This window comes from Crocodylus porosus, unplaced genomic scaffold (assembly GCF_001723895.1).
Source record: "Crocodylus porosus isolate Cpor-Errol unplaced genomic scaffold, CroPor_comp1, whole genome shotgun sequence".
NCBI lineage: Eukaryota > Metazoa > Chordata > Crocodylia > Crocodylidae > Crocodylus > Crocodylus porosus.
The window spans coordinates 4,934,105-4,945,697 of NW_017728910.1; positions in this window are offsets into that span (position 1 = coordinate 4,934,105).

Sequence of the window (11,593 nt, forward strand, 5' to 3'; positions counted from 1 at the left end):
CCAGCCAGGCTGTGGTGGGGAGTGAGAGGCACGAGTAGGGCCAGAGGGGCTGTGGGGGGTATTTTCCAACTGTACCCTCTTCTCCTCCCCCCCCCCCAAGAATGGATACTCAAAACCATGGTTGGCAAGGGAAACCTGTATGAACATGAGCCATCAGTATGATGTTGTAGCCAGCAGGGCAAACAATACTCTGGCAAGCATTGACCAATACATGTCAAGCAAAACCAAGAAAGTGATTGTTCTGTTTTACTCAGCATTGCTGAGACTGCAGCTGGAGTACTGCATCCAGTTCTGGGCACTGCACTTCAAAAAGGATGTGGAAAAGCTTGAGAGGGTCCAGATAAGGGCCACCCATATGATCAGAGACTTGCAAGCCACGGCATACGAGGAAAGATTGAAGGACTTGAGTCTCTTCAATCTAAAAATGAGAAGGCTGTGAGAGGAGACTTGGTAGCAGCTTACTGCTACATCAGAGGAGTATATCAAGGGCTCGGTGAACAACTGTTCACCAGGGTATCCTTGGGGAAAACCAGGAGTAATGGCCACAAACTCCTGGAAGACCGTTTCAGGCTTAACACTAGGAAAAATGTCTTCAAGGTCAGGGTGTCCAGATGGGAATAAGCTCCCTCCAGAGGTGGTGCAATCACCTACCCGAGAAACCTTCAAAAGGATACTGGACAGTCACCTCACTGGGGTCACCTGACCCGTTATCTTTGTTAGCATTGTTTTGATTCCAGCCAGCTGCAGAATGTGATCCACTAGGGTGTCTGTCCATCTCAGTCCCACAGAAAATCTAATGAGTCTCTCCTTCTCTGCCCCAACCCTGAAAGCTTTTGATTTTTTATGCTCATACCTGTTTACCTCTGTGTACCAGCAATGTTTTTATGTGCTGCATTATGAAGAGCACCTTTCAGACTCCCCTCTCTAAATCAGGCAGGAAGTGAAATTCAGTTATTTCTATGTGATCATCAGCAAAGGGTGTGTCCTCCAGATGGTGTGTCTTTGTTCGAACTTGTAACACATTTTATCTGAGCTCATAACCTCTGTTCCAGCACCCTGTTTTCATACTGAATCGGGTACAAAGAGAGGGAATGCTGTCTCAGTTACCCCAAAGTAGATATTTTTTTCTCTTAACTGATAGCTGGTCTTTAAACAACTTCCCAAGTCAAAAACTGCACTTGATGTGCTTAGCAGCCATTAGCTGGCATCTTCCTAGCTATTGATTACTCATTATCTGTTCTGTACTGCTTCTCCAAAAGGGATCTTCTTTGACACAAGAATAATACTTGGTTTCAGTTACCATTTCACCACCAATTTACCCAGGCAGTCATGACTTCATTCTTCCTAGGTCTTACTCATGTGACAGGTCTGAGCCTGGGGTGAGGTATAAAGAATGGCATGCTCGGAAGAATAGGGTGAGAACAGCCGCTGAGATGAATGAATGGAACAGGTCCCACCTTTCAGAGCAGCTGTTTCAGACTGAATTCCTCTCTATGGGGTGATTTCATTTAACTGAGATCACTGGATTGAAGTGAATCAATTTGCACCTCTTCTCTAAGCCCCTTTCTGTGTGAAGGTCTGCTTTCTAAATACGCTAAAGCCTCACGGCCTAAAGGGCATGCAGCAATATATAGTTGGAAGAGATCTTGTGTTACACCCAGCATGACTGGGGGCTTTTATTTTATCCAGAGAAGTATGAGAGAGCCAAAGCAAGTTCCTCCGAACTGTACACCAATTTATTGAGACAGTAGCAATCAGACAAAATTACCAGCAGCAGCTACAGACAGCACAGAGTACACAAATATATTCACTATGGTCTCAGAATCCATCCTCACAGTTGAGGCAAGTTCCACACCTTTACACCTATGCCTTTGTGTGGAGGGGTTTTATACAGTTCAGATTCAAATATCTGTAATAGCGCCCATTTCTCTGAGATAGTTATCTCCTGGCTAATCCGGTAGGGATCAGGAAAGCTCTGAGTCCTGACCTGTGACCATTGTTCTTACCTGGGGTTGTCATTTGCTGTTATCAGTGGCCTTAGGCATCTCAGCTCACTCAAAACTGTTCCTCAGGATCTGCCTTTTTTTACATGCCAATTCAAGCTGGACTGCTGCTGGGATCAGTGTATCTGAAGGGAGAATGTGGTGAGACACCACACCATGTAGCTCTGAGTCTCTGGCAACAGTTGGACAAGCTTTCAGGTATCCAATACGCTTCCAGATCTCAGGAAGCACACCCGAACCCTGAAAGCGCATTAGCCCTGTCAGACTGCTCTAACAGATACCATCCCTGCTATTGTATGTGGTAATGCCTAACACCATGGATGCCCTGGGATGTCTGCACAAAATGCTGTTGGTTATTGTCAGCTCTCAGGAGGCAGAGTTAATCGGTGATACCCATACTTGCACTGAATGGTCCTTTAGACCACAAGTAGTTCCACTGAAATCAATGCAACAGAATACTTTTGCAATAAGGTACTAAGGCTGCTTACATACGTGCCCCAGAAGAGGCATCATGTCAGTTTGAACTAGCTCGCCCACCATGCACTTCAGTGGAGCCTTTTGCCACTTTTATCTAATAGCTGATTAATAGCTGATTCAACCAGCTATTAGATAAAAGTGCCAAAAGACCCCGCTAAAGTGCACAATTTATATAGATGTTGGGCAAGCCAGGTCAAACTGATGAATTTCTTTTTTTGGTAAAGTGCTGGGGTTTTTTGGTTTCTTTTTTTTTCACATCTGTCAGTGGCCTAAGAGGATTGCAACCTTCTTATTAACGTTGTCAGCTCTGATCTGAGTGAGCGCGTGCAAGTAGAGCTTCCTGCCTTCCATAGACTTTGGTGAGACTCCTCATGGAAGTCGGCTTAGGCAAATTCCTTTGCAGAATGGGCCTCTCACTCGCCAACTCTGTTAAATATTTGGTATAGCAACAAAGTGTTAGCAGATACAAGATACTGCCGGGGTGTTATCTTCCAGATGGCCCCTTTAGAATTCATAGGATCTCTGATTATAACTGACTTATTTTTTAAGACAGCTAATCACCTACTCAGGGTAGTTTTTAAAATTCCAATAAGTGTTTTTTACGCATTGTTGTTTGACTTAAATCTTAAGTTAACTATAAGGAATATTCTTGCCTCTGTTAATTTAAGTAGGCCCCAGGCTCTAGAAATGGAAATGGAAACAAGGTTGTCATCCACAGAGTAATTCTTGCCATGTTATTCATCTATTTAAAAAAAGTCATGTTGTTTATATACAAGTAGCACAGCTCTGAGTAAATCAGTTTCTATAGCTATTTAAATTGGTTTAGGAGTGTCTTCTCTTCTTTCACTGAGGAATAAACTGACACGTTAGCTTTCAGTTATCACGGCTGGCTACTGTAAAGCAGCTGAAATACTGTAAATCTCCATCCCCCTTCTCTCAGCTAAATTGATAAAGGAACACTTAAACTAAGGTGTTTTTCTACAAAGGAGAGCACTTCTTACATCATATTGGAACTAACCTAGTGCAGCCCCTTTCCGTGAAGGGTAACATTTGTAGCTGTGTTGATCTAAGCAAAAGCAGTTGTTGTGGTAGAGGCAATATCTTTTATTAAACCGTTGCAACTATCCTAGTTGATCCAATAATGCAACTATCCTAGTTGATCTAATAAAAGATATCACCTCTGCCACACTGACTGCCCCTTTGTGTGGGTGTTCTAAGATGGGGCATGTTATCTATCATGTTTCTGCACTGATTTAGATACATTTTTGCAGTTTTTGTGGTATAGGTAAGTGCCTAACTATCCTCCTTTTGGTGAGTGAAATGCACTTTATTTAAAGATCCTAACTGCTCACGTGGCTCAGATGGCTTGAGTTCTGAAGCATATCAAACCTATGTGTTCTTGATTCATTCTTGCAAGAGCTGAAGAAATTCAATTGCCATGATTCAAAAAAAAAAGCAGTTGAATTTGGTGCAAGCTTAAACTGCATTTTAAAGATAACCAATGTCTACTGTATCCCCCAAATTCTGTAGAACTATAATGGAAAAAGAACATTGGCTTGTCTTCCTGACTAGTGCAATATTAGAAGATACAATTGCAACAACAAAAATGTTACCTAGAAAGATTTCTTCCTAAAAGCTGAGGAATTTGGGATACAACTGATGGACATTGTTTTCCGTGTCTTTTTGTTATTTATTATAATATGAAACCAGCATTAATTTTATAAGGAGTTTTCCTTCAGTGTTTGGAGCAGTTGTTCATTCTACCAAAAACTCTGTCGTCACAACAGAAACAGATTGTATATACTTGCAAAGATCAGTTAATTTCATCTGCAAAAACAATTGTCAGTAAAGCACCTTTCAGGACTGAGACTGTTGAATCTTTAGTTCCATGTTCCTTTGCACAAATTACTGCATCACTGGACACATACCCTGGAAATAGAAATACTGCATATGAGGAAACCAGAAAAGAGGAACCAAAACCAAAATGTTTGTGTGCACATATTTTCAGTGGGTGATAGAACAGTTTCACCAAACATTCAGGATCTTAGTTAATAAAGAGAAATGTATAACTGGGTCACTTGTTAACATGAGGTTTACTCACCAGTGGAGATGTGATATTCATGAGTCATAAGTGACAAGGCGGTTTTGATCTGGCTACATTCCAACAAGGGCAGTGTTCCTACAAACAGGTTAGTGCAAGTCTTATATATAGATTATATTTTAATATATGTAATCTGAATATATATATATATGTATGTATGTATGTATATATATGTTCCCCACACTGGGGTTGCTCTTGGTTTATACCAATATAAAGAGAAGAAAATCAGGCTTGGACTGTACTCAGAAAATCAATCAAATTTATTTTTCAGCTGCGGAAACAATTTGCCTGAATCCTTAGTTTAAAACTATCCAGCTTTTCCTTTTACCCAGGAAAACCAAATACCTGGCACTGATGGAAACAAATAAGAGGCCTGACTGATTGTACATTTGCTCATAGGTATCACTGAATAGTAGTACAGATTAAAGCCATTGGTGCTATAGAGCAGAAGTACTCAATCCCTGGCCTATGGGCCAGATCGGGACCCTGGTGCTGTGTCATCCAGCTTGTGAGGCTCCCCCCCAGTTATGGCCCTGTGTGCTAAATCAGGTGTGCGGAGTGACACAGGCCTGGGTGGGGGTCATGCAGAGCCCTGGGGCCTGATCCTGATATGCTGGGACAAATTGGGGCCCCAGAGTCTGATCTGGTCCATTGACTAGCCCCATGCCATTCAGCTGGCCCATAGGGCCAAAACTACTATTCTACAGCAGTGCTGCCTTCCCAAATAAGGCAATACTTATTAATTAGATCTACATGCCTGCTGAGCTATGTGAGATTTGTGATAGCACAAGATGTCCTGTAATTACTGTAATTTTTATTTATTGACTATATGTATTTTAATAAGGGTGACATTTTCACAAGCGCTTAATGTTAGCTTACCTCTCTTCCCAAAGAAACGCGTTAGGAAATTTTCAAGCAACGTAGGCCTTTGCTGAGAGCTTTCAAAAATCCCACCTCATTCTGTTTTGATCTTGCCAGTTTGTTATACCAGCTCAAAAGAAATAGTTGGGAAATTTGTAAAAATGATCAGTGCAGAGAAGATTAAGGTATGACCTACTAGGTGGCGCCATAGCAAAGCTACTGGGCTGAATCTATTTTACAAACTTTGCCTGAGTCTTCCTTCAGCAGCTTTTCATCACAGCCAAAACTAACCTTCCTGTTTTGTGTTTCCATTTCCCCAAGTAAACATTCCAGTTACTTGTTCTGACCTTGGAGAAACAAAAATGTAAAGCATAAAACGGCTGCAGGCTGTAATTAGTGAGATTAGGATAAAGAAAGCAAGTGGAAAGAGACACCTGGAATTGGAGAGAGACAGAGATTCCCCACGTTTTATTGATTTATAGAAAAATTTAGAAAAAAGTGGGAGTCTTTACATAAAAAATGCAGCCTATGAAACATTTTGTACTAAAATGGATCCACTTGAATTATACAAAGTCCACATAAATATGTAGCAAACTTTCAAAGATGTTATGAAGTGAGATAGCTGAGAGTTTCATTTTCCAGTTGTTAACTTTTTTAAAGTGTCATTCATTAACATTCATTTTCTCCGAGGACTTGTGTAATCTGACTTGCTGGCACATGTCCATGGCAGAGCAAGGCTTGGGCTCTCACATTATTGTTGAGGTCAATATCAGTATTTGCCACTGAGCAGAGGCCTGGGAAAGTGCCATCTACTTGATTGCTTTGAATAAGAGTTTATTAATAAATACTGGTTCATATAGATGGAGTATTTAGCTTGATTTCTGTTCAATGATTTTGCATCTTGTTTTTTTCAGAGCTTTTCCACATGCTTATAAAAAGATCATTACCCATTTATAAAAGGCTGTCAAAGCTGAAAAGAGGTGTAGCATAAAGTATGGCTTTGTGCTGTATACTTCCTACTGCAAATGAATGGTAATTAGATATGGAGTGGTTTTATTAAGAAAACCAGGAAGTTCATTCACTCTTTTCTTGCTTTATGTCACCTTTTCATATGAGTGGCTTTACAGCAGAGACATGTATAATTCTACAGAAACCTTTACAACAATTTACCGATAGTCTGGTATAATCAGTAGGGTATTAGATTAGGGGCATAGTACTGGAAGGAACCTTCTGAGCCATCAAGTCCAGGCCTCTGTATTCATAGGAAATTGCTAACCCTAAAGAATCCCCCAAATCATTACGTCCTACCCTCTCACACAACTAGAGTTAAGAGACGTATATTCTGTTTCTATTGTAATTGACTTTCTATTTGACCTTCAGCGAGTCTCGTTTTCTTGTTGTTAAGAATATAAAGCAGACAATTCAGCTTTAAAGCCATTAAAGCCTCTAGTATTATTGATATGTAGATCTTAAATATAATTTTGTGTCTATATATTTCAAGGTGTTTTACAATAATAAAAAATTAGTAAATATCATTAAAGCACCTGGAGACCTTGTAATGAAAAATCACTATATAAGTGCAAAGTATGGTATTTCAATTAAATGGTACATGATTTTTTTTTTTTTTGGTGGGGGGGCAGGATTCCTTTCCTGCTAAAGCCGAGGGGAATTCTATTGAGTTGTGTAAACTCAGGCAAGTCTCTAAAACTGTGTGTGTAAATTTTCATTCTGTAAAATGTGGAGCAGGGACAGTAATCCTGAAATTCTTCACAAAAAGGATTGTGAGGCGTGTTGAGATTCTCAGATGTGCTCAGTACAAAGTTTTATTATAAATAACCCCAAGACTACTTTTCTTTAACTTTAAACATAATGTTTGTTTTCTTAGTTTGGGTTTCAGTTGCACAGCTGTTGTTTCTAGTGGCTAAGCTCTAAAAATAACAAAGGTGTTTCTCTCATGATGACACTAATTACACAAGGAGAAGGTAGTTTTACTGTACAGACTGGTTTGCATTCTGACCTTGCATCACTTTTTATCTGAAGGGACTGGCTCAGGTGCCATACAGAGATACGCTCCACACAACGCCTGAATTATTCAGAGCCTTTTCTTTTCAGCAGTTTCAAAGTTCACCTGTTCCATATTTGAAAAAATGAAAATGTAAACACACAAGGTTTCAGGCAGATTACTGATCTAGATAATGCAGCTGGGGAAGGTATCTTAAAGGGGGAGAAGTACTTTTCACTTAACCAGCTTGTTTTCCTAGTTACTAGGAACCCAGTAAAAAAAAATTATTTAAATGCAGTGGCCCATGCTTTCATGGCCCAGATTCCAAAAAGTATAATAAACTACTGTGAAGCCTGCCTCCAAGTTTTATGCTGAATCTAAAGACTCCTGTTCAGCATTTGATACACAGTACAAACATATCAACTGACAGTCTGCAGATGTCTATAAAGGATTGGAAACACATATTTGGAAATAAAAATCAGACCTTCACTGCAGTCAGGGTTGGTGTCTCTGTATGTGGTAACCTCAGAAATGGCTCTGTGATCCTGTAAAGATGCGTGGTCTGAAGAAGTGTGGTAAGGGACGGCGAAACCAAGGTATTAATAACAAAAGACAACTCCTATAAACTTAACCTGGCTCTAAATTACTACAGAAATTGATTTTAATAACATTCAAAGTTAACTTGCTATCAGGAAAAAAGACTTGCACCTCAGCATGTTTGGAGATAAATGTTTTTGTAGCTGTCTGTTGGTATGTGGGGGGACATCTGAATGATGTGTGATGCAATGGGGGAACTGAGTGATCACAGACATCAACGGTTTTAGAAAAATGTGCATGTTGCAGTCCCTCCCTACAGTTCTGCCCTAAGGCTCATTAGTGGTACCCTGCTACACATCACCCCTGAAAGAGTATTTGCCCCTGGCTTAACTTTTTAGGGGACATCTATTTCTGACTACTTACATTTTTTCCACATGACTCGATAGCAGACTGACAGCTCAGTTGTATCACCATGTTCTTTTTACTACAAGTGGGTAGCCCCTAAAGGTCACTTTTTCTTCATAGTTTCTAGGGAATATTTCTCCATTTTCAGCAAAGCAACAGAAGGAAAAAGGTAACTGGGTATCTCCTCTCCTATCTTGTTCTGCTGCATGCACATGAAAGCAAAGGGTCTATAAATACATATAGAAGACAGGAGGGTAGCCTACTACTTAAGTGGATCCTGGGAACACAAACAGGATACACGCAGGTAGATCCAAACCCGCTGTGGAAAGTATTGATGGGAAAGAGTGATTTTAAGGTATCCATGACTAAAAGGGTCTTATGGAAGTCTTTTGGCCCTGCCTATATCACAGTATCTACATATCTTACTTACCTCCTAGTCTGGGGAAAAAGCCCCCAAAAAGACATAATACTGATTCTAGCAGCAAGCTTTTCTGCTGAAATATCCAGCAATACCTTGAGTTAGGATGGTAATCTACTGCAGTGCAATTGTTCTTGGCTCATATATATCTCTGATTCAACACGCCTAGGTCTATGGAGCCCCAGTTGTGTGTATTTGGGATTCAGGTATTGAATTCATTCAAATGACCTAGTCTGCAATTCAGCTAGAATGACTTTATTAAATCCAAAGGCCAAAAACAACTGTACAGTTACTTTAAACAAACGCTCAAAAATACACAGAATACTAACTATACATTGGGTAGCAATGTTATAATACAGTTATTAGCAACTATACTCACACCACACAATAATTACATTTACGAGCATTTGATCTGGGCTTACACCTGGGCTGGTGAGGAAAATGCTAGCTGTCTCATGATGAATGGCTCCAGCAGATCAGCTCACACTAGCAAATTCCTAGCAAACCTCAAACGAACCCCTCTTGCTCCGTTTTATCCCTTAGATTTCTCATGACAACACTTTCTTCGGAGTTCTAGAAACGGGTCAGAACTAGCCAGAGCTTCCACACAGACGTATCTTGTCATTTCTAGCACACAAAACCTTTTTAAAATTCTTTGTCTATTCCTGGTAGGTTTCTGTGGACCTCCTGGACCCAGTCTCCTTGACACCTCCTTGGCTTACCAATCTCTTTCCTGCTGTTCAACTACCTTTCCTCCGACATTAACACATCTGCGGTTCATCACACTGCATCCTGCCGACGTTACATTTCGACTATAAGCGTGTTTGCCCAGGGTCTTTCCAAGCATGGATTTCTTGTCCTGTTTGCACCCAATATAATAAAACATCTGATCCACCTATTGCATTATTCTACTGCATTTCATAACTCCTATAAGAGGTTAAAAGGGAAAAGAGAACATGCATCATATGCAATTGCACGCAGTCACATCCATTGCTTCCCCTTCTGTAATATCTTTCCAAGTTGTACTCACTTTTTATTCCCTGCACAATATTGAATGAGTGGAATATTGGTCCTAAGGGTGATAAAATCAGCCTTGCTGTATCACACTGTCTCCGCAAATTATAGGCATCATAGTAAGTATCCAGATGCAAAGGCAAGTTCTGTTTTTATCATTAGGAAGCTTGTTGGAGCTTGACCACTTACTTGTTTTTGAAAATGTGAACATCTGAGGGTAAAGCAAAGAAGCTTCCCCCCAGACTTCACTGTAAAAAGAAAGTGCATCTACTGACTATTCCATTACTTGGATGGCCTCACAGTAAATTACTGCACACACTCCAATGCAGTTTACTATTTGAAAGAATTAATTAAAGTTCACTTTCTCCCACTAAAGACTGAAACATATATTTAGAAATGAGATCATATATTTGTGGCAGTCGTGGTTTATGTGTGTGTGTGGTGTAGCTTCAAAAATTGCTCTGTGATCTTGTGGCATGCTATGGTGTATCTTCTGAATTATATGTCTGTGCATAGAGAGTTGTTTTGAGTTGCATTTTTCCCTCATTTACATCCCCCTGAATTTCATAGATTTCATAGATTTCATAGACATTAGGGCTGGAAGGGACCTCGGGAGATCATTGAGTCCAGCCCCCTGCCCAAAGGGCAGGAAGTCAGCTGGGGTCATAGGATCCCAGCAAGATAAGCATCCAGTTTACTCTTGAAGGTGTTCAATGTAGGTGCTTGAACCACCTCCGCTGGCAGACTGTTCCAGACCTTGGGGGTGGGAGGGATGCTTGTGTGTGGAGACAAACCCTAGGTAATATTTATTTGCATCTCACAAGCTGTTCCAAGTTCTATTATTTTAGAACAAGATATATTTCAATCACTATTTCAGAAAGGTGGTTATTTAAAAAAATAAATTGACTGTGTCATTAGGTCTGTCTGAACTGAGGATGTGGCGTTGTCTTCCACATTGCCACTCACTGCCTGCTGGGTGGACATTAGCTCCTATTTTATTACTTTCCTTTTGATAATTCACTTTATCTGATGGTGTTAATTACCCCAGGTAAAGGGAATCGTGGTGTTCTCCAGTCATTTGAAATCGATGGACACGTAGCCAGGCGGTCTGCTGAAACTCACTTATCAAATGGGTCTGTGACTCACCATAGAAACATTGCAACCAATGGCACCAGCAGGCTGAACCGCCCTGTCATACTCTGGCCTGCACACAAACTGCAGAAACAATGATGACCGCGTAGTAACGGCTGATGCAGAAGAGCAAAATTAAAAGCACATTCTTTATGGAGCCATGAGTAAAATATCCCAGTTGTGACCACTCTTTAAAAAATGCAGGGAAAAAGGCCAGGTTGACTCTGTACTAGAGTAACATAACTTTCATTTTCCAAGCACTTTACAGACATTACCTAGGTAAGGGCTTAGGCCCCGTCCCTAGCGAGGTGCAGGCAGGTAACTGCCCCCACCCCACCCCATGGGCTTCGGTGGGCCCTGGGCAGGCACCTCGCGGGATCAGCTCCTGGCGCCTTGCAAGCACGCGGGAATCTTCCCGTGGACTCAGCCGGGGCCAGCGGTGGTAGTCACGGCGCTGCGCCCTCCCCTGCCCACGGCACCGCGGCGGCAGCAGGCCCGGGCTCCCGGCAAACCTACCCCCGCTCGGCATGTGGGCGCACGCACGCACGCGCACGCACGCACACAGACACACACGTGCGCAGACGCACGCACACGTACACATGCACACACGCACACGTCTCCCGAGCAGTGTCCCGGGCCCCGGC